Genomic DNA, 26,510 nt, shown 5'->3' with positions numbered 1-26,510 from the left:
CGATTTGGTTTCCCTCTGCTACAGGACCGGGCAAAGCAGTGTGTGATCTGGTGTGGACAATGTAGAAGTTGAATTTTCTGTTTTCTATTAAAAACAACAATTTGGTTAACAGCTTAAAGAGATTTTCATTAGACACGTTTTTTAGATAGGAATTTTCAATCCTTTTCACCACACCTACAACATAGGCTGAATCTGAAACGATATTAATTGGTTCTTCACTAAAAATTTGAAAGGCACGAACAACTGCTGAGAGTTCTACGATTTGGGGGGAACCTTGAACTTTATGTATATCCTGGTGCCAATTGCCATGTTGCTGCCAAACAATAACTGCATTTCCGGTTCTCCCTGAGCCATCAGTGAAAAGGGTTTTTGCATTTTTAATTGGTAAGTCTGATTGCACAATTTTTAATTTCAGAGGAATTGGAATCAATCTTTGCAAAAACGGGCACGCCGGGAGATGGAATTTGATTTCTCCCGGGTAGCCTCCGATGGCAATTTGAAAATCAATAGAACTCTGCATCAGTTTTTCCAGGTGCTCAGAGGTCAGTGGAAGGTAGATGAAATCTGGCTCTTCCCCACTGAGCTCTAAACACCTGGTGCGGCCTTTAAATATCAGCTTGCCAATCATTTCTGCTAAGGTTGTAATTGTTTTGCCGAATTGATGAGGGAGGAATACCCACTCCCATAAGCAGAAGTCTCTATTATCAGTAGTAAACTGACCCAGCAGGGCCAGTGGTTGTCTCTGTTCATTAATTATTACAAGGGAGGATGGCAATCCCTCCATCCTCCTAAAAGACTGTCTCTCTGATATTTTTCTCTCAACAATGGCAAGGGATTTCTCAGCTTCTGTTGTTAATGATCTAGGAGAGGACAGGCCAGCATCTCCCTTCAGCAGCTCAAATAATGGGTGCAGATCACTGGTTGAGATCCCCAGCACAGGTCTAATCCAATTAATGGCTCCTAGCAGCTTTTGTTTGGGCAGGGACCACTGATCCACCCAAACTGGCGTTTCTGTCTCCCAGCTCAGTTTGGGGAGCTGCAAATGCTCAGTGACCCCTCCTAAAAATTTTCATCTGGAGACAGGGTTCCCAAAGTGAGCTCCCACTGCTCCATTGCGTCCCTTCCCCACAGTGTGATTGGAATGTTAAGTACATACGGTTGGAGCGATGCTGGTCTCCCCTCTGGTCCATAGACTGTTAGTACCTCTTTGCTCCTGACAGGATACTGTGATCCTCCTATCCCACTGATTCTGACGTTAGTAGACTGAGCTGGCCAGCCATATGGCCAATCTTTGGAGGCAAAGATCGATATATCAGCACCTGCATCAAGTAAGCCCTCTATTTTGACTTTCTGGGGGTGCTTAGGCTGTGAAAAATAAACCAGACATGTTAGAAGTGGGCGGGAGGTTTTCACTGAGGTAGTCCAGTGGACTTCCCTCAGTGCTTCCTCCCTCTGCTCCTCGTCTGAGGATTTCACGCAGAGCAGGTCATCTGTGGAGATCATCTTTGCCACGGGGAAGCGTTCATCTAGCTGCACAGGCGGGAGATGCACAGTTAGGCATATAGCAATGTTGGTATTTGTAAGTCCTGTCAGGAGGGTGGGTACAACAATGATTCCCTTAGCCACTGCTGAGAGATGTGATATCATTAGATATGTTTTGTCAGGGTCTACTGGGGCAGATGGCCTGACTTTGGCCAATTGCTCATAGGAGTTTAGGTGTGTTGAGGGGTGAATAACAGAGAGAATGGTCCAGTTAAGGGGAACACATTGATTTTGAACTGGAACAGGGTTTGCAAAATTAGGGGAAACACACGGAACAGGAATAGGGTCTGTTAGATTCAGGGGAATAGGATCTGCCGGAGGCTTTGGGCTTACAGGGTAACAGGGTAAGGTGTGGGGCGCAGGATTGAGCGGAGAGCAGGGGTGATTTGTGTCATCGCGCCCCCCCGGGCGCTCTGCTCCCCGTTTCCCTGAGGTTCACAGGAGCAGGGACGAAGATCAGGCAAGGATTGAAATGTGACTTTTTTCCTTGGCCCTGGGGATCTCCTGGGGGGCAAAGGTTCACCATTGAGGTTGGTTATGGACCTGCAACTAGAGGACCAGTGACGCCCTTTCCCACACCTCCGGCATAAGGTTTTAGGCAAATTTGGTTCAGGGATTAATTTAGGACAGTGCTTTTTAAAATGTCCTTTCTCCCCACACTCAAAACAATGCTGAGGCCCTGTAAAAGCAGCAGCCAATAGACGTGCCTTATGGGAATTAGAGCCTATGTTCTTACAGGCTTCTATCATTTCTAGTAAGGAGGGATTTTTTAACATTTTTAATGCTTTCTGGTAGTCCTCATTAGCTTTTTCAATAACCAATTTATTAAACAAAATTTCTTGGCTCTCCTTTTGATGGACTTGCCGGCTGATTGCTTCTTTTAACCTGGTTATAAATTCCACAAAAGGTTCTTTTGTACCTTGGTTAATAAGAGTGAAGGAGGGTGCCTGAACATAGGCATTAGCTACCCTCTTCACAGCTTCTAATGCCAATTCTTTGATTACTTCTAAAAATTTGGGGTCAATTCTAGCTTGATCCTTCCTACTAGAATAGTTCCCTTCCCCATAAAGCATATCTATTGCCTGCTGGATAGGAATTCCTCTTCTTTCCATTTTTTCATTCACATATACAGTAATCAGTTTTTTCCATTCAGCCTCAAATACTGAGGACTGTACTGTGGTGAACAATCCTCCTATTACTGCACGAATATCATAAGGAATTAATGTATAAGCAAGAAAAAAGGATTCTAGCAGCCCGATGGTAAAGGGTGCTCCCAGCCCATATTCAACGATTGCTTTTTTAATGTCTTTGAGCATGGGGTACGATATGGGTCTCCACTCCGGGGTCTTTCCTTCTTCTACATAAATAGGAAACGCTTTCAGGAATTCAGTATCCTTAGCTGAAGCAGCCTCTTCCCTGAAAGCCTTCCAGATGTCCGGGAGTTTTGGCTGCCATTCAGGGGAGTCTGTGTCTGGCTGCAGGTACTGACAGGCAGGGTAAGCCTCTGTGTCTGAACCGGGTTCAGGATAGCTGCAGACTCTGGTGCTATGAGGCTTATGGGCGCGGCCACCTTTCCGAGAAGAGGCTCTGACTTTCGCCCTGCCCCTGCTTCTCGCTACCCTGCCGCCCCGGTCAGGTGACGGATCCGGGGAAGAGGCGGGACTGGAGGAGGTAGGCGTATCTGTGGGCAGGCCGGGGGAGGGATCCCTGACGCGATCGGGCAGAGGCGGGGGCGGTCTAAGGGCAGAGCTTCTCCCGTTCCGCGCGGGTTTTTTCTGCGCCGCCCCTTTCTGCCTTTGCTCCGTGCAGTCCCCGTGTCCCTCCTCCTTGATATCCTTTTGAGATCGCCGCGATGGTTTCTTCCCTTCCCCGTCACATGGTGTATCTGTCTGCCCAGTGTCCATCTCCGCCCTTTTAGTTTCAGTTTCTGGGAGTCTGATATCCTTGTTCATCACCTGGTGCTGTAGCACCATGAGAATTAGCCTCCACCCGATAAGAGCTTCTTTGGCTAAACTGTCCCCCTTATCACTGTCCCGCCAGAGGTCATGTCCCACAGCTTGCCACTTCTCGATATCAGTGTCCTCGGCAAGCTTATAGCTTTTGTGGTCAAGCCATCTGGCAAGCGCTTTAGCTGATCGTTTGTCTAGCGGATGGCCATGCTCTATAAGAAAATCTTTCAAGCGCCGATATACAAATTTTTGAGAGGTCGAGAGAGTGAGTCCCATGGTGCAGGTCCCCACTCCAGTCTCGGATGGAAAATCCTCTCTTTCAGTGTCCAATCGGGGTATGGGTGATGGGGTAGGGTGCAGGGAATGTCCCCAGCAGCTCACCTTGTGCGATGCGTTGACCCGCGCAGCTTCTACAAGCCCGCAGCCATCCGTTCTGCTGGAGAGGACCGGCGGGGACGAGCGCCTTCCCCGGCGTCGCCTGAACCAGAGTGCAGGCACAGGAGTTCTCTCAGTATGAGAGCCCTCAACTGTGCTCCACGTCTGGGAGCCACTTGCCTCGGTCCGCAGGGATAGGGGAAATTGGGACCAGGCACTGAGGTTAGGGTTCGGACACAGTTGAGGTCTCGTGATGCAATGCCCCTTTATTCAAGGGAAACAAGGGTTTAAAAAACCGCGGTTTGAGGGGTGGATGCTAAGCAAGAGATTGACAGCTTAGGGAAAGATGTGGTAGGGGGACAGGGGAGAGATGGGTGGAACTCTCGAATATCAGAGGGGATTGACTAATGGTAGCTCTCTCTGCACTGTGATAGCTACAGCTTATCAGTAACAGAGGCATGGGAAAACAGGGGAGAAGAAGAGATAAACAGCTTTCAAAGGGGAAGCCTGAGGGAGAAATAGGGACAATATGGAGGTACAGCAGGATCTATAAATTTTTACAATAAACTGGGGTGTACAAGGGTTCATAAGCACACAACAGCAAACTGGGGAAAAACTGCCAGTCTGCTGGGTGGATTATTCCGTAAGTAAAAAGTCCATTCAGACTCCATTAATGCTTTTCCAGGCCACATATCTCTCCCATTCTGTCTTTTCATCCATTGCAATCCTCTGGGGGAAAACAAAGTCCAAACGACTACACAGAGCCATGCATTTGGTGATAACAAGTCGTAAAGGACTCTTAAGCAAAGTACCTATTGTTAGAGCCACAGGAAAGAGAACTCTGTGACTTCTCCTACAACCTATGGAATGTACAAATGGTGACACAAAAGTAATGAATTTCTATATATGCCAGAATGCCCCCTTCCCTTGCTGAGACAAGATATGTTGTGTAAGTTAAATGCACAAGTAACCTTTTCTGAGAATTCCCTGCAGTTCCACATTCCACCTGAGAGAGTATGGAAAACTCAAATTTGCCTGCTAATGAGTAAGCCATTAGAAGAAATCAGAAAACATTCCAGATGATGTTTCAAATGTGGTGATTCAACTGGTATAGGTTTCAGAACAAAAGAAGTAAAAGTGACTCCGATTAAGATAAAATTGAAACCAGGACCTAAACCAGTAAGCGTGACCTGATATCCTATAAGAATAGAACCACAAAAAGGTTTGGAACCATCACTGGATCTCTCCAAGCCAACTGGTAAAATACCATGCTATGCTAATGGAACAGGGAGATATAAAGGCTCTTGCTCTTCAATAGATAGCAAAGTGGCTGGATTTAAAGTTGATGTCACACACATGGCTACAACACAGATGTCTACATACCATAGAGCAGGTATATGCAAGTTGACCAGATTTAAGGGATGAACCTTTACAGAATCCAGATAAAGAACTGTACATTGATGGCAGTAGCTTTGTGCAAAATGGAGTAAGAAGGGCAGGATATGCAATAGTGATGTTAGGGAAGGAAATAGAAGTGAAACCATTGCCTCTGAATACCTTGACTCAAAATGCCAAAATTATTGCACTTGCTAGAGCCCTTGAGATTAGAAAAGACCAGAAGATCAATATATTTACTGATTCAAAATATGCCTTTAGGGTAGTACATGCTCATGGGGTTGTATGAAAAGAATGAGGACTATTGAATCCTCAAGGAAGGCGTATAAAGTACAGGCAGGAAATTCTAAAACTTCTGCAGGTGGTACTGGAACCTAAGGAAGTGACTATAATGCACATCAGAAAAGACAGAGCAAAGTGATTCAGGGTGTAGTGGGTTGACCTTGGCTGGATGCCAGCTGCCTCTACCAAGCTGCTCTATCCCTCCCCTTCCCAGCTGGACAAGGGAGAGAAAATAAGGTGGAAAACAACTCGTAGGTTGAGATAAGGCAGTTTACTAAAGCAAAGTGAAAGTTTGCACACACAGAAGCAAAGTGGAAAATAACAAAGTTTATTCTCTACTTCTCAGTAGCAAGCAATGTCCAACCATTTCCTGGGAAGCAGGGCTTCAGCACGCGAAGCGGTTGCTCAGCAGGCAGGCACTGTAAACAACTAATGTCCCCCCTTCCTCCTCCTTTCCTTGGCTTTTATATCTGAGCTGACATCATATGGTCTGGAATATCCCTTTGGTTAATTTGGGTCAGCTGACCTGGTTCTGTCCCCTCTCAGGATCTTGCCCTCGATTAGGGGGAGGGATGTTACAGTGCTGATACTGCACTCAGCAGTAGCCACAACACTGACATATGGTGAACATGCATAGGTATTCTTCCCGGGAATGCCAAGGCAGTGGAAGGATTAAAAAAAAGGTTTATTTCAGATGCAAGGACCACTTTTTTACAATGTTGCACACATCAAGCCCCAGGGGCAAAGGCAATGCCCCGCCTCCTCCAAGGCTTTTTATATCTTCTCTCTCTCCTCCCCCACCCTCTCTGGCCCAAGGAGGCCTTGTACGTCTGCAAAGATGTTATCTCTCTGCATACTACAGAGAGAGATATCTTGCTCTCAGCTTCTCCCTGCAAGTTTCTCTGAAATGCAGAAGGAAAGAAAAAAAATCTAACCCCTTTTGTGCAAGTTTCGAGTTGGCTTCCCACCAAGTCTCCGAAACTTGACAACAAGGCCTGCTTCCCAGACAGGGAAGAAAAAACAAACCACAGAAAAAAAACTGAAAGAAGTTTGAACGAAACAGGATTCTATCAAAAAAGTATATATTTACAATTATATATATATATATGCAATTTGAATATATTATCCACACCAGGGAGCTCCCGGGAGGAGGGAAAAAAAGGGAAAAGGAAGGGGGAAACAGGGATAAAAAGAAACCTAAAAACAAATATCTCCTAAATATACCCGTTAATAGAGAGCTAGTCAATAAATATAAAAACTAATTAAATACTTCCCTGATCGGGGCAGCAGAGGTGTGCAAGGCAACAACCAACTCCCCCACGCCTCTCGGAAAGACTGGAGATAACGACAGGTCTGAGTAGCAGGCCCTGGCCTATATAAACAAAGCCTGTCTACGGAGAGACCTGTCGCCTTCAGCCACTGGAAGAGAGAAGAGAGTGAACTCTCTTATCTGCACCTTTTTATATGTTGTGTTATGGAAAGGAATAGCATGGAATATTTCCTAAGTCATTACCCTAGTTCCTTCCTGGTTACAAGCTGGTCTCCAGGAAGGCCTAGAGTGAAACCATCACACCCTTTGAGAAGGCATTTTGCAGTTTTCCTAAGCAAAACAAGTTCTAGCTTTCCATTACAAATTCTTGTGCAATTGCACCTATCCCTACAACTGGTGTGTTATCAACACCCTTCTAGCTCCCAATGCAAAGCACAGCACTGTGACGGTTGCTATGGGGAAATGAACTCCAACTCAGTCAGACCAAATACACAGGGAAATAGAAAAGCAGACTTAGTGGCAAAAAAGGCAGTGAACCAAAAACAAATAATTGGAGTTTTAATACCTGAAAGAAGAATGGAGATGAAACCCCCTGAATATTCAGAAAAGGAAGATCAATTAGTGGGACTAAAGTGCACCAAAAATACAGAAGGGTGGTGAGTCACCCCAAACCAACAGATTTTAACTAATACTAAAATAATGGAGGCACTGCTCAAGAAGTTACATGAAGAGACCCATATGGGAGCAGATGCTTTGATAAGTTATATCAAAAGACATGTTATAGGACCAAAAATGCAGTTCCCTGCAGATATAATAGCAAGAAGATGTCCTGTCTGCTGTGTAAATAAAACTAAGATCCAAAGAAAACCCCCAGTGGCAGAGGTAAAAAGAGGAATAGCTCCTGGGGAGTATTGGTAAATAGATTTCTCTTAGTTACCAAAAAGTGAGCATAATAAACATCTCTGTGTTTTAGTGAATACCTTCTCAGGATGGACAGAGGCTTTCCCATATTGTAAGAATTGAGCTAGGGAAGTTGTTAGTCTTACTAAAGGAAATAATCCCTAGATTTGGGATCCCCGAAGGCCTATCCTTAGGTAATTGGACCCATTTTGTTTCAGAGGTAGTTCAGGGAGTATCAAAATTTCTCCAAATGAAATGGGATTTACACACTCCTTGGACACTGCAATTAAGTGGAAAAAAGGAATGAATCAGACTCTCGAGACAAATCACAAAATTATGTCAGGAAACACAGCTTAAATGGGTAGAGGTTTTACCTATTGTGTTGATGAGAATTAGGATAACTCCATGGGTTAGGGAGGAGTAAGTCTGTTTGTAGTATTACATGGAAAACCATACCCTATACGTGATATGGGAAATCAAACTGACCAAATGCACTTAAAAAGGGGAGAAAATTATAAAAAATTATTTGCTGTCTCTTTCTTGGGTATTATCCTCCCCATACAGGTATCTTAACCAGTAGACTTTGCTTCCTCTGCACTCTCTGGTGCACGATTTCAAACCTGGAGACTATGTCTACATTTGGACTTGGAAGGATGAGTCATTAAAGGAAAAGTGGAAAGGACCCCATTTGGTACTTTTAACAATCTACACAACAGTAAAGGTAGAAGGAATTAACTCTTGGATTCACTATTCCAGAGTGAAGAAAACTGCTTCGTATCACAGTGGACATCAATGGCATTGAGACCATGAAAAATAAAACTACACAAAGAACCTTAATGAATTGCACCTGGGAATCTGAATCTCCTTAACTTAGACTGTCCTCAAGGACTATTGTTATTGCTTTTGTGTATTAGTGATATTGTTACCTATAGTTATAGTGGTAATCTATAAAAATAATAATTTACTTAAACCTAGAAATAGTAATGACAAATGTTATAAGGAAAGTAAAAATATTACATAAAGTACAAAGTACATCCTTAGGTATTGTTAAAGTAGGGGAGTGGCTTACGTCTTGGTTACCAGACTTGAGGAGTTGATTTAGGAGAATAATAAGACTAATTGCCATAATGGTGCTAACTGCTGTTGAAACCAAAGAGGAATTTTACTTAAACTTTGTGATAACCTTTAGTCATTAACATAGTAAAATACCTGTCCATTTGCTCCTTACTCACATAAACCCCTTTACATGTTTGCATAGAACATGCTTGATAAAATACTTGTGTACTGTATCTTTAAATGGAGATGAAGGAAACTACAGCCAATGGCTATAGCTTTAGATTGTGGTGTATAGGGGAAGTATTGATCTTTCATTGTTTGAAGTGTATAAAAGTGGGTAACTGGCATACTGAGGGTGTGCTGGCTTTGTGGATTCACCACCCAGCACCCATCTTTGTGCAGACATGAAATAAGTAACTGTGTGGATTGGCTTCTTACACATGAGGTAGAACCCATATTTAGGACAACAACTTGAACATTGTAACACATTGAAAAATAATGTTGGATTAGGCAGATGTTTAGTGTAAGAGATAGTTGTCTGCCTGGTGTAATGCAGCTGTTCAATATATATTTGCAGGAGCTGCTACCATAGAAGATTTGGGCTGTCAGCTGCTGCTTTTGTCCCCCAACCAAGACAAGAGTACTTTGTAGCATGAGAAGTAGCAGCTTAATGCAAGGAGGACTCAGGAAACTCTAGACCAGTCAACCTGACCTCAGTGCCTGGCAAGGTTATGGAGCAGATCATCCTAAGTGCAATCACACAACACCTACAGGATGGACAAGGGATCAGACCCAGCCAGTACGGGTTTAGGAAGGGCAGGTCCTGTCTGACCAACCTGATCTCCTTTTATGATCAGGTGACCTGCCTGGTGGATGAGGGGAAGGCTGTGGATGTGTCTGTCTGGACTTCAACAAAGCCTTTGACACCGTCTCCCATGGCACACTCCTGAAAAAACTGCAGCCCATGGCTTGGACAGGGGCACCCTGTGCTGGGTTAGGAACTGGCTGGAGGGCCGGGCCCAGAGAGTGGTGGTAAACGGTGCTGCATCCAGTTGGCAGCCAGTCACTAGTGGTGTCCCCCAGGGATCAGTATTGGACCCAGTTCTATTTATTATCTTTATCGATGATCCGGATGAGGGGGCTGAGTGCACCATTAGTAAATTTGCAGATGACACCAAGTTGAGGAGGAGTGTCGATCTGCTGGAAGGCAGGAGGGCTCTGCAGAGGGACCTGGACAAACTGGAGAGATGGACTGATTCCAACAGGATGAGGTTCAACAAGGTCAAGTGCTGTGTCCTGCACTTTGACCACAGCAACCCCCTGCAGTCCCATGGGCTGGGGATAGAGTGGCTGGAAAGCAGCCAGGAGGAAAGGGATCTGGGAGTTTGGATTGACAGGAAGCTGAACATGAACCAGCAGTGTACCCAGGTGGCCAAGGCCAATGGCATCCTGACCTGGATCAGGAACAGTGTGGCAACAGGAGCAGGGAAGTGATTCTTCCCCTGTACTCAGCACTGATGAGGCCACACCTTGAATGCTGTGTCCAGTTCTGGGCCCCTCAGTTCAGGAAGGATATTGAGGTGCTGGAGCAGGTCCAGAGAAGAGCAACAAGGTTTGTGAAGGGACTTGAGCACAAGTCCTATGAGGAGAGGCTGAGGGAGCTGGGATTGTTCAACCTGGAGAGAAGGAGGCTCAGGGGAGACCTCATCACTCTCTACAACTCCCTGACAGGAGGTTGTAGCCAGGTGGGGATTGGTCTCTTCTCCCAGGCAACCAGCAGTAGGACAAGAGGGCATGATCTTAAACTCCACCAGGGGAAGTTTAGGTTAGATATTAGGAAGAAATTTTTTACAGAGAGAGTAATCGGCCATTGGAATGGGCTGCCCAGGGAAGTGGTGGATTCACTGTCCCTGGAGGTTTTTAAGAAGAGACTGGATGTGGCACAGTGCCATGGTCTGGGAACCACGGCAGTGTTGGATTAAGGGTTGGACTTGATGATCTTGGAGGTCCTTTCCAACCCAGTTGATTCTATGATTCTAATGTTCCGTGGACCTCAGTGATGTGCCTCTGTGTTTTGATTTTTGATTTAAGGTGGGTGTTTGTGTTTTGAAGTCATTAAATTAATTAAACATATCATATGAACTGGGCTCTCTTTCCTTAGCAGGTCAAAACTCTAATTGAGACTCTTAACAGTTCAATAATATTGTGCAATTTAGGGTTTTGTCTTGTTTGGAAAAAAATAAACCTGACATCTGGTCTAGGATTCATCTTTCTTTAATTCTTATCCTTTGCAGTGCAGTTTACTGGCAACCAAGTCATTGCTGCTCTTGAGTAAAGTTACAGTGATTGTAATGCTGTGAACTCCAAATCACCTAAAGCACAAGGCAGGGGTGAAAAGAGGTCGAGAATGACAGCATGCTGAATGCCTTTTGAATTTAACTCCTCACTAGCAAAAAAACACCCCAAACCTGTTACTGTAACAACAATAGCCTGAGGAGCAAGGATGGATATGTATCGGCTAATTTATTTTAGCTTAAACTTGATCTGTTTGAAGCAGACTATGATAATGGAGCTGATAGGTGTATCATTATGCAATAATGTGAAAATTTGCTTTTGTGTCTCAAGCATAGACTTCTCACTAGTGAATGCTTTCTGACATAGTACTGGTTCCTGCAGTGAACTGGAGGATGCTGGGCAGGGAGGCAGCTGGCATTGGTGTATTGGACCTCACTGTCTCGTACAGGATTATAGACACTTTGCAGATGGGTTGCACACTGGAGCTATGCATAATACAGTTATATCAGTAAGTGTTACCTATGTCTCCCTAGTTTTACTGCCTATGACCTACTCCAAACAGTAGGGTTTACAATTGGTAGTGCAGTGTCTGAAAAATAAGTAGCATGGTTTGTTAGAGCATGGTACTAATAACACCAAGGTTGTGGGTTTGATCCCTGCATGGGCCATTCACTTGATGGGTTTGATGATCTTTGTGTGACCCCTTCCAACTCAAAATATTCTTTGATTCTGTGAAATATGGCTTCATAAGTCCTTAGTTTGCTTTTGTGGCAGACAACATAGATAAGTTTTTGACTGTAATTCCTAGGTGTTGCTATTCAGTTTCTAGAAACCTATGTTCCTTGTTTAAATAAATGCTGTTATGCCAGCTTGAGGAGTAAAGAACTACTGCCTGTTGCACTGGGAAAGGCAAAGTTGTGTAACACTGCAGCACAGTGTTATGGTTTGCCTTTAAAATGCTATAAATATTCCTTTCCCCTTGCTGCTTCTGAAAGAGGTGACTGCATCAAGACCTGCCCTGGTTTTTTAGCAGAGCATGCGATTGGTTGTCCTTTGAGGAGAGCTTTCCTCTTGCATCCAGCCTGGCTTGCATACAAAGAGAATCAAGGCAATTAGTCATTCACTGACTTATGAATGGTGCTTGTTTAAAGAATTGTCAAAAAAATAGTTAAAACAGGCTGAAGGAAAGCGTATTAGTATATTGAGCTAACTTGGACATCACTTAGCAGATGCAAAGGGTATGGCTTGCTTCACAGAATAAAGCAATCTGCTGTGTTTTGGTAAGTATGCAAATGAGAGAACGAATAAGTAAGTTCACTCTGTCAAGCCTGATGCAAAATGATGTGAATATGCTTTAGTCATGATAACTTAAATTTGAGCAAACTAAACTAGAGAAATGACCTGGATAAATCCAAAGTATATCATACTGTCTCATGTTCAACCATTCCATAGACATGCCTGTATGTAAATCTGTTTCAAGGAAGTAAATTACTTTTCCAGGTCATGAAAGGTCAAAATATAACACTGAACAGGATGCTGAAGACATAGGCTAATGCAGTTCCCAGTAAAAGAGACAATCTTTTGGACCCTGAGGCCTGGCAAGTGGAGACAGGTGCCCAGAATATCAACTTCATGCACACATAACTGGAGGACTTCCACACATGCTGCCAGAGATGCCAATAATGTAGCATGATACTTTGAATAAGCAGCCTCAAATATTCCTGCCACTGCTCCAACAAAACTCTATTATTTTTGCAAATAGAAATAGTTGGAAAATTGCTTTTTCTGAAGCAGACACAAACAGTTTCTAGAACAGTTGCACTAGTGTTAGAGCTTTATCAGTTCAGGTACCAGCATCCTCAGATACCTGCAGTATAACTATTTCAAGCACCAGCTTCTCCACTAAAGCAGACACCTAAGAGGAGATGTATGATTTGGAGTTAACTTTAGGTGCAGTGTTGCCAAGTATCTTTGGCTCCTTCAGCAAGTATTAGACACACTAGGGAGACTTAAGTTTCACACATTTGAAGTTGTTATTCCTATTTTGTCCAAAAGAGGAAGTCAGTGTTTGTTCAGGTATAAATGAGAATGGAGTCATCTGTTTCTGCCTGGAAAATAGTCATACAGACTAGCCTCCCTGCATAGCACACACCCAGTGAGCCTGATTTCAAGCCATACAACTTGAATACAGTCTGTGGACAACCAGAAGGAGTCAGACCCAAGAGCAAAATCTCAACATGAGACCTTAAGTGATGGTAGAAGTCTCCTTGCATCTGGCCTGTCACAATCTAATATCTTAACTTTTTTCTCCTAATCAGGTCTGATCCTGGAGTCAAGGTTGAATTGAGGGCAGAATCTAGTAATATTTCAGCATGGGAATTCTCAGGAAAGTACAGAAACCTCAGTATGATGTCAGTTTCCTCATGTGGGAATCTGAAATTGCTTCAGTGCTTGACCCCTGGGGTTGAAACTCGGTAAAGCTGTTGGGCTGGCAACTTGCTCTACAGAAGAGGACCAAGTAGTTCTGTTTTGGTGTTAGGTTTTATATAGCTGCTGGTAGCTGTCTTTTCTGTGATGAGGTGGCAGACAAATGCAAAAGTTGAATGAAAATGGACAGGTTATAGAAGAAATACTTGGATGGCTCAGGATGCCACTATTTCCAACTCACTTATCTTTTGCTGGATGCTACATCTCATGCAGCTGCTGCAATGATGGTGTTTTCTGTAGCATTATGAGAAGACAAACTGACAGTCAAAGTAATGGAAGTGAACCTGGCAGCTGTTACCCTAATGTAGGTGAGTGCTCCTGTAATCTGCTTGTTTGCCTGAACTCTGAGGGTATTGACCTGAAGTTTTGGGAAAAAATTGTCAAAGTAACATAGCTGTGTCTTAATGGTCTATACTAAGGAGTTCAAAAGTCTAACCCTGTCTGGAAATGCTCTTGTTTTGCCATTATCAGCCTGGAACATAAAGCTGAGGCAGGAAAAAACCTCTCTGTCAAACCATGGGCACTACAGGACTCACCTGTGCACCTACTGGCCCTGTGCTGTTGGGACTGTGCTTGGTTGCGCGACCAGGGAAGGAACCAGCTTCAGGAGTGTGCAGGTGGCCTCTGGCCAACAGAAACTTTTTATTCAACTTTCAGACTTGTTCCCAGTGTTCCCAGCTTTCTGTCCCCAGCAAGCTCTCCACACAAAAGCATTAACACCTACCTTGTATGAAGCTGGATGTTTCCTGGTTCAAGAGCGCTGACAATGAATGTTTCTACCCAGAGCAAGAGTGGTTGTTGCATGGTTCAGACTGAGCAGAACAATTAACTGGACAATACCATGGACTGTCCCTGCAGTAAAACCCACTGCAAGAAAGAAATAATCTTCTTTAACTGTTGAACTGCTTGAGATCCTAAATGTATGTCCTGGTTCCAGCCCAGATCATCAGGAGGGGGCATGGCCAAGACATGGTGTTATTCAATACCACCTTATGTCATTGCCAGGGGTGGGGAAGAGGGACTCTCCCTTCAGATAAGAACAACGTTCCTTTCTGGTCCTGGGAAAGTGTGGCAGGTGGAGGATGTGTCTGCCATTGTTTTTCATTGTCCAGGACTTGGTGAGTATTTTGCATTTAAATCACCCTCTCTTTGTACACTTTTGTTATTAGTATTGTTACTCTTACTGTTTTCTTATCTCATTGCTGTTTCCAGTAATTTGTTCTTATCTGAACCCATGATTATGCCCCCAGACAGGTGTGACACTGGTCATTGCTGCTTTCTCTTTTGCTCTAAGAAAGTGGGGTTTATATTAAAGTTGGTGTTTGTTTAACCAACCATGGTGGGACTGGCTCCAGGAATTGCCACAGTCCCTGGGAAGCTTGTCCATGATCCAGGCTGAGTCAAACCTTTTCTCTGTCCAGATTTTTTTAGGGGAAGCTTAGGTTAGACATTAGAAAGAAATTCTTTACAGAGAGAGTGATCATACATTGAAATGGGCTGCCCAGGGAGGTGGTGGATTCACCTGGAGGTATTTAAGAAGAGACTGGATGTGGCACTTAGTGCCATGGTCTAGTTGACAAGGTGGTTTTGGGTCATAGGTTGGACTCGATGATCTCAGAGGTCTTTTCCAACCTAGTTGATTCTGTGATTCTGTGATTTTTCACCTTTTGTGCCTCCAGTTCTCAAGCCCATCCCTGGAGTAGAAAGTGGCGGGGGGAGCAGCATCTGGTTCCCTTGAGAGATGGCCCAGTCAACAGGAATGTGAATTTATGAGATCATAGGAGCTTGGATGCAAACCAGCTTAACAGGGTTGTAGTGAATCCCTCCCTCATCATTCAGCTCAACTCTGGTTTCATGTCTATTGTTAGTCCTGATTTCAGATCTAAGGAACAGAAATAGTAATATGTGGGTGAAAACCCTATCTTTAAAGGTGTAATTGTAACTTTGACTTTCATATCGCAGGCTTACTGCTTTGGTTGGGGTTGAGTGACTTAACAACAGTCTCAACTTTATGAACATAGCTACACAGACAGTCTTGGCCAGCAGCCAAACCCCACGCAGCCACTCACTCACTCCCATACCAGTGGCATGGGGGAGAGAATCGGAATGGTAAAAGCAAGAAAACTCGTGGGTTGAGATAAAGACAGGTTAATAGGGAAAGCAAAAACTGTGCACACAAGCAAAGCAAAACAAAGAATTCATTTGCCACTTCCCATGGACAGGCAGGTGTTCAACCATCTCCAGGAGAGCAGGGCCCCATCATGTGCAATGGTGACTTGTGAAGACAAATGACATCACTCCAAATGTGTCCCCCCCTTCCTCCTTCTTCCCCCAGCTTATATACTGAGCATGATGTCATATGGTCTGGAATATCCCTTTGGTCACTTGGGGTCAGCTGACCCATCTGTGTCCCCTCCCAACTTCTTTTGCACCCCCAGCCTACTCACTGGCAAGTATTGTGAGAAGCAGAAAAGACCCTGACACTGTTCAAGCCCTGCTCAGCAATAACAAAAAACATCTCTATACTATCAATGCTGTGTTCAGCACAAGTCCAAAACATACTAGCCCATACTATCCACTGTGAAGAAAATGAACTCTATCCCAGCCAAAACCAGCATAACAGAGAAATATTTAATAACAACTTGCTGCTCAAAGAAGTTTTGGTAAAAGAAAAAACCTAATTTATACCAGAGGAGTCTTCCATTGGAAGTGATAGCTTTTAGCAATGCCCCAGATAAATAAATTAGGAAGTGTGTACAAGATATGATTTAGTGTGAAACAAGAATGGGCTCCTGCCTGTCAAACCAGTCTCTGATTGTGTAAGTTAACCTTGTTTCTTGCTAAATCACCAGGTTAGTGCCCAGTTCTGACACAAGAAATTACTTTGGACCTAAGTCATAATAACTGGAACTGAAATAGCAATGTTGGTCCTACATTCATTTTTACTTTGTCAAATAGTCAACAACACAGTGTGGCTAGCTATAATGTTGCTTTGCAGGTTCTGAAGCTGCACGATATCAGGGCACTTTAAACCTACCTCATTGATGCGAGAAACAGGCTAGTACTTACTGAATGTGTTTTCTGGCACATAGTATCTAATACTGAATGCACTAATCCAGGTTTAATGTGGAAGAGGAGAATCCATTAGATGAATTGTATGAATGCTTGATGCACTCGAAGCAGTAAAGGGAATTTTATGGGATTAGATATTAACACTTAACCTAGTAGTGGCCTGTAGTTCCTGTTCTTGTTGACTTTCTTGCATGTTAAATGTGTGGTGTAGTTTAGCAGCATGTTGTCAGGAGCCATCATTAGGCATGCAGCTACAGGAAGTGACTATGTGCATAGCGAGAAGCCTGGTTATGCCTGTTACAAAGAAAGATGAGGAGGCTTTGTGCTGTCTGCAAGCACTGTAACTCTTACCGGAGCAGAGTGGGTGATTTGTAGGAGACCTTGGTGGTACCTGCACGTAGAGTCAGTAGGAGCTTGTCTGTGGACTGACTGTAGCAGATCATTACAAAAAAAACACAAAATACTTTAAAACCTCATATGCTTCCTTCTTACCTGAACTTAAATATAGTTTTCGAAGGATGCTCAGTTTCACTGATGCTGTTTTCATAGGGCTTGCATTAAACTTGTGATGTTTTAAAATGATAATTATATTTAACTGGTGCTTCCAGAAATGCTGAGTAGTTTTTGTTGGCAGCTGTAAAAGCTGCTGGTGTTCCTGATTTCCCCAAATCAGGTCAGTTGTGATGGTGGTGGCTTTCCAGGAAATGTGTACTCTTCCCCCGTGACCTCTCTGCAGTGGGCAGATAGGATGGATTTACCATTCCTACTCTTGCTGCCTAAAAATCGTGGATGTAGGTTTTGTTAGCTTGAGAAGAGTAGAAGAAATCAATGTTGAACTATAGAAGTGTTATATACAGCTAGGCTGGAATAAGTACTGAATTTCTAAACAGTTGAAACTAGGAAGGAGCCCTGCCTGCATTAGTGCTCCCTGCTGAGAGGGAGATGATATTAATATGTAAGTGTCAAGTCACTGTAGTAGTTATTCATAGTGACTGAATTGGGACTTAATTAGGTGGTTGGTAGAAACATTTAGGTTTGTATTTTCAGTCAAATAGCATGGTATCTAGTAAGACTTTTATTTTTCTGACATATATAGATTTCACTATGGTTTTTCCCTATCCAAATAGAAGAAAAATAACAAACCCGAAGTGCAGGCACTAATGAGGATGCCAGGGAGTAAGGCAGTAAAATAGGAAACAAAGTGACTGTGCTAGTAGCAATATTCTTGAAATATGTGTCATGGTGTAACTTAAAAACTGAAGTTCTTGTGCAGTAACTGTAAATGCCTATAAAGGGTTGAATCTTCTGCCTGGATGGTCTACTGAGTATAACATCAGGGGAGTTTATTCTTTTTCTAGGGACTATAAGCATGATTAGTTATAAACTGGGGAAGGGGGGAATGGGTTGATGACTGTCATCTCTACCTCCCTGGCTATTGAGTATGTTCAGTGGTGTCAAAGAGCTATGGTGAGCAGGCAGCTAAAATCAGGACACTGAAATAAGATTTCTTCAGTTTAAGCTCAGCTAGAGGAGTCAAACATGGTGAATGCAGTAATGGTTGGGTACTTGTAGGTGGGGGAATGAGTTGCATGTTTAGTCCTAAATTAGTTTGTCTGACTGTAACTGACCTAACAACAAGCTTCCCTAAAACTCTGCCACTCTTTAGTACCTAGCAACCTGGTTGAATTAAGCTCAGATAGCTGATTGGCCTTACATCAGTGAAATTGTAGGCTGTAAACCTTTCTGTGAGCTACTGCTTTATTTAAAAAAAAAAAAAAGTTTATTGCCTAATTTGATCCTTTTGTCTTAACATAGAGTCAGTATCATGAGCAGGCATGTACAGACTGTAAAGCCATGTGAGCTGCTGAATTTGTTTCATAAAGGTGAACAGAAAAACCTTTTCCTGGCTAGCTGGCACTCTAGCCTCATAAAATTTGGGTTGCAAGGCAAAAGCATACACTGATCTAAGTAAAATGGTAGCCAGGTTCTCAATGGCTCTTTAATCCATTCTGTTTGCCTGCTTCTTTTTCTGGAAATAAAACTTCCTATAGCTTGTCCTGTTGAACAAGGTCAGTGCCCTGCATCCAAGTTGCATGGTTAGGCGCTTAAGTGGAAGAGGATGACCCAGGATTCTGCTCTCATTGTATGTGACCTACTTTTGGGGTCTTTTTTTGTATTGTCAGTTGCGTGTGAGCCCAGTTGTTATGCAGGTGCCAGGAAATGCTTCTCTGGAGATGCCACATTAGACTGGTGGGACTTTCTTGGAGGGTTGAGCAGTGCCAAGGGAAGGATCTGTGCTCCACAGTGCAGAAAGTGGTGTGTGAGTGTCCTGGTTAGAACAACTGGGACCAATTCATCACTGAATGGGTATAGCCCAAAGTGTGTATTCTATAGCCCTCCATGCCATTTCCCAGAAACTGCTGTCAGTAGAGGCCTGCCAGGTGTGTGTGGGGGAATGTTCCTGAGCACCCTCATACCCTTTTATGGAATGAACACCCTCATACCCTTTTATGGAATTCCCCGCTCTGAGGGGAGGACTAAACACCCTTTTATGGGATTCCCCGCTCTGAGGGGAGGACTGAACATTCCTGCCTGAACTGGAGAGTATATAAACCTGGAGTTTCGGAACCTTTTCACCACTCGTGGGATCCAGAGGAGGACTGCAGCTCATCGCTCTCAACCAGACTGCAACTCACCAACACCCTCGGCCAGACTACAATTACCACTTTTGGCTGGACTGCAGCAGCTCTCCCACCAGCAGGTTTTTCCCCTCTCCCTTTGCTTTGGACTCAAGGGGGGTCCCAGGTAGCACCGCTTTGTTTGTGCCCCGGGGTGCTGGGTTGTACATTTGGGCTTTGTGGGTTAGTGCCTGTTGCTTGTCTGTGTGGTCGTACTTATTGTATTATTTTATTAAATTGTTATTCTGACTTGTAATCTCTCTTTGAGTTGGCTTGGTTTCCTCTGCTGGTTAACTTTTAAACCAGCACAGTGAGTCCTCCTTTGAGGGGAACATTTCTGGCATTAACCAGTCCAGATTTGGCTTTCCTGACTGCTGTGAATGTCAGGATGGCACAGAGAAACTAATATTCAGTGGTGGGATTTCTGCAGTCTTCCCACAACTAACTTGGCTCTGGGAGTCCTGCCCCACAGATGACTACTGACCTCAGAGGCCCTGGAAGGTAATGTTTGATGTCATTGCCCATCAATATTTGGTTCATCAAGTTATGCTGATTTATTAAACAAACAGATGGTATTCACACTTGGGAAATGCTTGTGGCAAGAAATTAAGTAACTATTAGGAACACAGGTAGATGGACCAGTTTAACTAGCACAAGAAAGGTAAAAAAACCCCAGCCCTTTGGATCTCAATTGGGCATGTATTTAATAATTTTTTTTTCCCACTGAGAAAGAGTAATTGAAAACCTTTGCACTGGCAAATGTAGAATAGGTCCTTTCACCTTAGTAAGTGTTTTTAGCCTGCATCTGAACCTAGCAAGAAAACAATTATATCTTGAGTTCTAGCTTTTCAAATCTATTTTACCTTGTTGAACAACAATTGTTGGATAGTACTGCTTGAACTAGGACTTGGTAAATGCCTTATTGTCACTGTTGAGATGGCCAAAGCGACACAGAATCATCTTCTTCCAAAACAGGGACAGAATAGAAGGAATCTTTATTGTAACAGGTTACAGACATTTACAGACCTTAACACAACATACATGTTAACCTATACTTGGTGCTTTTATGTACACATACATCAGGATTGGCTGCCAAATAGCAGATGCCAATACAGCATCTGCTTAGTCATGATGATCTGGCTAAAGCACAGTCACGGTGTATTGGTGGAGGGGCACGGAACAGATTGCTCACAGGCCAATTTGGTCGGCAAAATGTCGGTTTATTACAAGAAGAACACTCATTATATACTGCTGCTACACCCGGACGCGTGATTCTTCTTCACACAGCATTGGATACATAAGAGAAACATACTTTGTTGTCCACTACTAATTGGACCACAACAGGTGTCCATATGAGCTGAGGGCACATGTTCACCCTCTTGAAACTCCACCTTAACCTTGGCAGGGAGCCTTCTTTGTTCTAACTTCAAAGGCTGAAACCATGTTAGCCACGCAGTTCTTTTTACTGTCTACACCCAGCCATGCCAAGGCAAGACCTACAGAAATGCAAAGGAAATTGTTCACACATGATCTCTATTCTCCCAACAACGGTGACTTGCAGAAAGTCCAGGATTTCCGTTTTTGTAATTCCTGTCTTCCATCTTCTTGCTTCCTTCCAACAGACCCGATGATAACCCCCACAATTCCTCCTTTTTTTTGTATTTATGCCACAAAGATGGCCTTGACAGTCTGTTGCAGGGTCCTTTGCAACAGGTTGATCAAGCAAGGCATCAGTATCGACAAACCCTGATTCAAAGTTAAGAAGAAATGCAGCATCCTACAATAAGGATGGATAACAACACTTCACCAAGAAAAAAGTTAGAGACTTTATCTACCATCTAGAATAAGGACTCACTATAGTCTGACAGATTTATGTAACACATTTCCTTAAAATCTTAACACTCTAATGTAAAGTATTTTTAAGTTTGCACACATATATATCTATACAGTTTCTCTCTCTCATACAGTCTTTTTTCAGTCATTCAATAGGTGGTCACCTGTCGTGGTTTGAGATCCTCAAAAATCCAATTTCTAAGTCCAAGCCCCCCTCCCACAATTTGCTTCAGTGTGAGAGGGTTTTCCAGACATAACACAAGACTCAGTATGGGGGGAGGGGAATTATATTACAGTTTATTACTACACAATAAATTCTATAATACATTATACATACAATTCTAACTCTCTCTCCTATGGTAAAGCAATACATTTACATTAGATCAAATCTCTTCTTTCCCTCCAATAAAAAGTTCAGAAGGGAAGAAGAAAAGATCCTTTCCACTTTCAGGGCAGCAGTGCCTTTCCTCTTCAAAGCAACAGTCGTAGTTGGAGTTGTCGTAGCTGGAAAATATATCTCTCTCTCTCCATTACAATACGAGGGGTCTTCTCTCACCCCTCGGCCCTTCGGCTTCAGTCAAAGGTCTCTCTCCCGTAGACTGCGATAGCCGGGACAAAGGTTCGCCTCACCACATCATATCACGAAGTGCAGGGCATCTTCGTGAAAGTCCCTTCCTCAGGGGATTCAAGTTCCTCCTGAGTCGGAATGTTTAGGGCAGCTCTCAGTTCAGTCTTTGCCCCAAGTGTTCTACTAGAGCTCCTTTGCTCTGTCTCAGTTGCCAACATGGCAGCAGCGGGGGGGACAAGGCCACTTTCCCCGCATTCCTTCTGCCCGTCCTGATCCAACTTCAGATCTATTCTGAGTTAGCATCTGTTTATGTGCATACATAGTCTCTTTCCCTTTTTTTTGTATTTAAAAATATTCATTTGATGTGTAAAATACTTTTTTGATAACAACTTGTTCCATGAGTGAGTTAGGAATTTCTGCATATTTGTATCTTGCAGTAATTTGATTTTTCTATGTAGCACAATAAAAACAATGTCATTTGAGCTAAAAGAACATAAGAAAGTAATGCTTGTACACTTTTAATTTCTAACTGAAATGCACTTACGTTGTTTCACAACCTAAATTCCATTGTTATGACTATTATCTGTTATTGATTCAAAGCATTATTGCATCAGAAAACACACCATGTATCTTTATGTTTCCAGACAAATTCACCCATATTTGTCATTTCTAGCTACATCTCAAAGGTGCACTAAATCTACTGTTTTATGGTTTTAGTTGCATGCTTTGCCTATATGCATGCTGAGAATATAAGAGAACCAAAGTGACATTAGGAATATTCTATGGCAGCTCTGTCATGTTCTGCTAATTAAAGAACTTGTCAAAAAATTGAAGTAATGATAGTGGTCACACCACTCAGTTGAGAATAGCTCAAAATTCTTGGAAGTTTTTAGAAATTCAAGTACACAAATACTGGTTGCAATTTGTTAGAAATGCCAGATAAATTAGGTTGGTTGCATTTATTAGTCTATTAGTTGGTGTTCACACAGCTCCTTGTAAATCCTTTTTCTCACTCAGGGCATATCTTCTTGGGAGGACTGAAAAGGCTGGTCTAAGGCAAGGCACTTGCAGTACTGGAGCACAAAAACTCCACAGTCACTGTTATTTTTTTGTTGTGGAATGCACTTTGTCATAGCAGTCTGCCAACCCTGAAGGAACTCGGGCGATTCTTCTCCTTTGCGTCAGTCAACAAATACTTTCGAATGTTCTCTACACAAAAGTTAAAATGAATCATAAAATGAAATAATTCGACTGGGGATGTTCACAGCAATGAGGGACCAGTGGACTTCCAGGTGAATAGGAATTAACAAGAGTCTTTTTGAATAAGTCCACCTTTTTAGTCCATCGTTTTACCCTATTATATCCTTTGGTTACGAGCTGTTAATGAAAAAAACTGTTAAAGAAATGAACCTTTTCAGGGACTGCATCCATTAGGAGTTCACCATGCATGTTAATTATCTGGTCATTCAACCAATTCTGGCCTTCCAGTGTAGCTAAATCATCCATATCTAGCATGCGCTTATTATAGAAGACTCGGAAATTGCAAGTGGAGGGTTTTGGATGTTTTTCTCAGTATTTCATGATTTCCCTGGTGATAAAAGGTTTTCTATGGTGGAAATCTTCATTAAAGATTTCTTTTAATCTTCCCATGACATCTTTTTCACAGAGTGGTATTAAACTGCCATATTTCTTCATAACTTCATCTAGGAATTCACAAAACCACGTTGTCAACTGCTCATCAGCCACCCGGGAAGTTTTCTGATTGTCCCTTTTGCCTCCCTTCCGAGTTCCTGATTTCAGTCTTGTGCTTTCTAGTGAAGGTTCCTCGAGAGGACTTTTACAGTAAGGGTGGTCTATTAATTTGGAATTAAAAATGTCCAAGGAGCCCCCTACTTTCATTTGGCTACAGTTGTCCTCATTTTGTGTTGCCTCCATGGATAAGGGTTTATTTGCATGATTGGATTAAATATAGTTTCATCTCTTTTACCTTTCTGTTATCAAGTCACAACTTGGGATTTGAACAGCATTTCTAATGTAAGGATTCACACTAATTCATAGGGCAGATTTCTGTCTCTCTGGATGCAAAAAAATGAAATTGGAGAATAGTCATGTCCTTTCAGACTTAAGCAGTGTCATCCAACCTTCAGGTTGCTTTAAACCAGGATCTTGCTTATAGGAACATACCAGGGGATCAGGGATGCTTCTTGGCAAAGCAGCAACAGCTCTGGTCTAAGGTTGTTACTCAATAACAGGGACACACCTCTGCTGCTTAGCACAGAGACTAGAACAGATGCAGTTTAAGACAATTTTAGATATTTTCAAAATTACTCATATTTGTATTTTATAGAATCTGAGCAAGGTAGAATTTGTCTTTTGAATTCTCAAATATAATAAACTCAAACCAAGCAATGTAAAGCTGTAACTAATGATCATTTTAAACTTGAAAGGTTGCTTGTTGCTAGGCAATTCTCTGTGTTATCTCTTTAGATCTTATCTCCCTCCCCACAAAGGTGGAAATCTCAGGCTAAAACAGTCTATTTTTTCCTTTTTTCTCTGGTAAAAACTACCTTTGTGGAATAAGATATCTTGGAACTAGGCATTTTACTAAATTAGTCTACCCAAAAACTTTTCTAGAAATCTCTAAAGACTTGTCTGTAAAACACAGAAGCAACGAAAGGGTGTTTGCACTACTGTCTGCGCCGGGGGGGGGGGGGGGGGGGGGGGGGGAGGAAAGGAGGGGGAAGGCAGCACAACTGTAGCTGACACCACCTTCACTCTGTTCAGGTGGAAAGTTGGTCCCCCCACACACTTTGGAATTTCTTATCGCAGGCAGCGGGATGGATTTTTAGACTTCAAAGAAAATCTGTCAGTAGTCGCTACAAAAACTTTAAAAACTCTACTTCTCTATTACGTTTATGTATGTTCTCACTCCCCCCCCTTTGATTGCAAAGAAAGATAATTTCTTTCTCTAATCAAAAGGTTGCAAAGTTACAGTTTCTATAAAGCATGAGGGTTTTATTCCCTCCCTAACTCCGAGAAATTGGTATTTTAAACTTTTCGTGGATTTGGTTGGGGGAGATTTGAGCTCTTGCTTGGTTGCTAAGCAACAAACTGTCTCTACTGTGTGAATACACTTTATTTCTCTTCCTGGTAAGGCTGAATTTTGCAAAGGAGGATTTTTTACCTTTCTTTTTCTTTTTTCTCCTGGCAAAAGCTTTGGTCCCTTCTCCACACACACACACACACACACACACACACACACACACACACACAGTAACATTAGTAACACTGTGAACTCACAACGACACATTGGACAGACAATAGAGTTAACACAAGAGTTAGCAGAAATATCAGAAGGCAGCTTTTCTAGTTTGCCCCCCCCTCTCTCCCCCCGCTGCTCGTAGGTGGCAGGGATCATCTTCTTCAGGCTTTCACTACATTAAATTTAATCTGTGAGAACTTTTTAAAACTGTTGCATAGCTTATGTGTCTTGCCCCACACACATTGTGAAACTGAAATGGCCAACTAGCACATGAACAAATAGGTAACCCAGGCTGTGAAAAAGAAAGAAAAGAAGGTGAGTGTTGACTCTTAAGTCCGATGGTTCGTACAAAGATGGGTTCTGCTCTCTTGTTCTCCGTCCGACTCCTACTCTCTAGTTTATTTCTGCCCCTCTCCATTCACCTGTACATCTCGATTTGAATTTCTCTCATTAGTTATTTTCTCGGCGGAGTCATCTGGTGGAAAAACTGTTTTTTCTGCAGCGGTGGTAATGAAGGGGCGGGGCCCCTCCTTCTTTTCTGCCTCTGGGAGTGAATTGTTAGGTTTTTCTACATTTTCTGGCTTGGAGGCATGGTTCAAAGGCAGTTTGCTACACTTTCAGTACACCGGCAACCTGCTTATCTTCCTGGGTAGCTGTGTCTCAGAGTTTGGTTCTTATGTGAATTATTGCATAGATTGCTTCTAAATCTTTCAAAGTCTCACTGAGCAAGTGCCAGGCAGACAAAGTAAATGCAACTAACATAGTAGCTTTAAAATCTTCTTTTCAGCACCATAACAGCACATGTCGTAAATCAAAATCGTTAACCTTGACACTCCTATGATTAAGGAGGGTTTTCCGTATAGATAAAACTACATTTTCATCTTTAGTTATATGCTGTCCCATTGTACAATTTTTATTCCAAACGGTTCGCCCCGATAGCTTACCTAAATGAGGCGTTAATAAATCTCATGTCCGAACCAGGCAGAAACTCCACTGCTCTCAAAGCTACATTGGGCGCTGTCTCCCTCCTGCGTCGACCCACAAGTCCCTCTCTCTCTAGGAGAGAAATCACTGCTCCCTCTCTCTCTAGGAGAGAAATCACTGCAAACTCTCTCAGAGATAAATCTTCAAAGTCTTTCTCTCTCGGAGAAAAATCCCTTCAAACTCTCTCTCGGAGATAAATCTTCTTCGGCACAGCAATCGCATTGGAGTCACCATATGTCACTGTTGAGACGGTCGAAGCAACACAGAATCATCTTCTTCCAAAGCAGGGACAGGATAGAAGGAATCTTTATTGTAACACGTTACAGACATTTATAGACCTTAACACAACATACATGTTAACCTATAATTGGTGCTTTTATGTACACATACATCAGGATTGGCTGCCAAATAGCAAAGTCATGGTGATACAGCATCTACTTAGTCATGATGATCTGGTTAAAGCACAGTCACCGTGACTTGCAGAAAGTCCAGGATTTCCATTTTTGTAATTCCTGTCTTCCATCTTCTTACTTCCTTCTGACAGACCTGTTGATAACCCTGA

General features: G+C 42.9%; 1 protein-coding gene across 1 annotated transcript in view; it reads left to right on the top strand.

The window, feature by feature from the left end:
• The window catches only part of LOC116780044 (ubiquitin-conjugating enzyme E2 R2), a 130,751-nt gene that overhangs the window by 69,757 nt on the left and 34,484 nt on the right, over positions 1–26,510 (top strand). The gene's annotated exons all lie outside the window — the stretch shown is intronic.

This window comes from Chiroxiphia lanceolata, chromosome W, assembly GCF_009829145.1.
Source record: "Chiroxiphia lanceolata isolate bChiLan1 chromosome W, bChiLan1.pri, whole genome shotgun sequence".
NCBI lineage: Eukaryota > Metazoa > Chordata > Aves > Passeriformes > Pipridae > Chiroxiphia > Chiroxiphia lanceolata.
The sequence above is the reverse complement of the archived record's forward strand: the minus strand, read 5'-3'. Positions and strand labels throughout refer to the sequence as shown.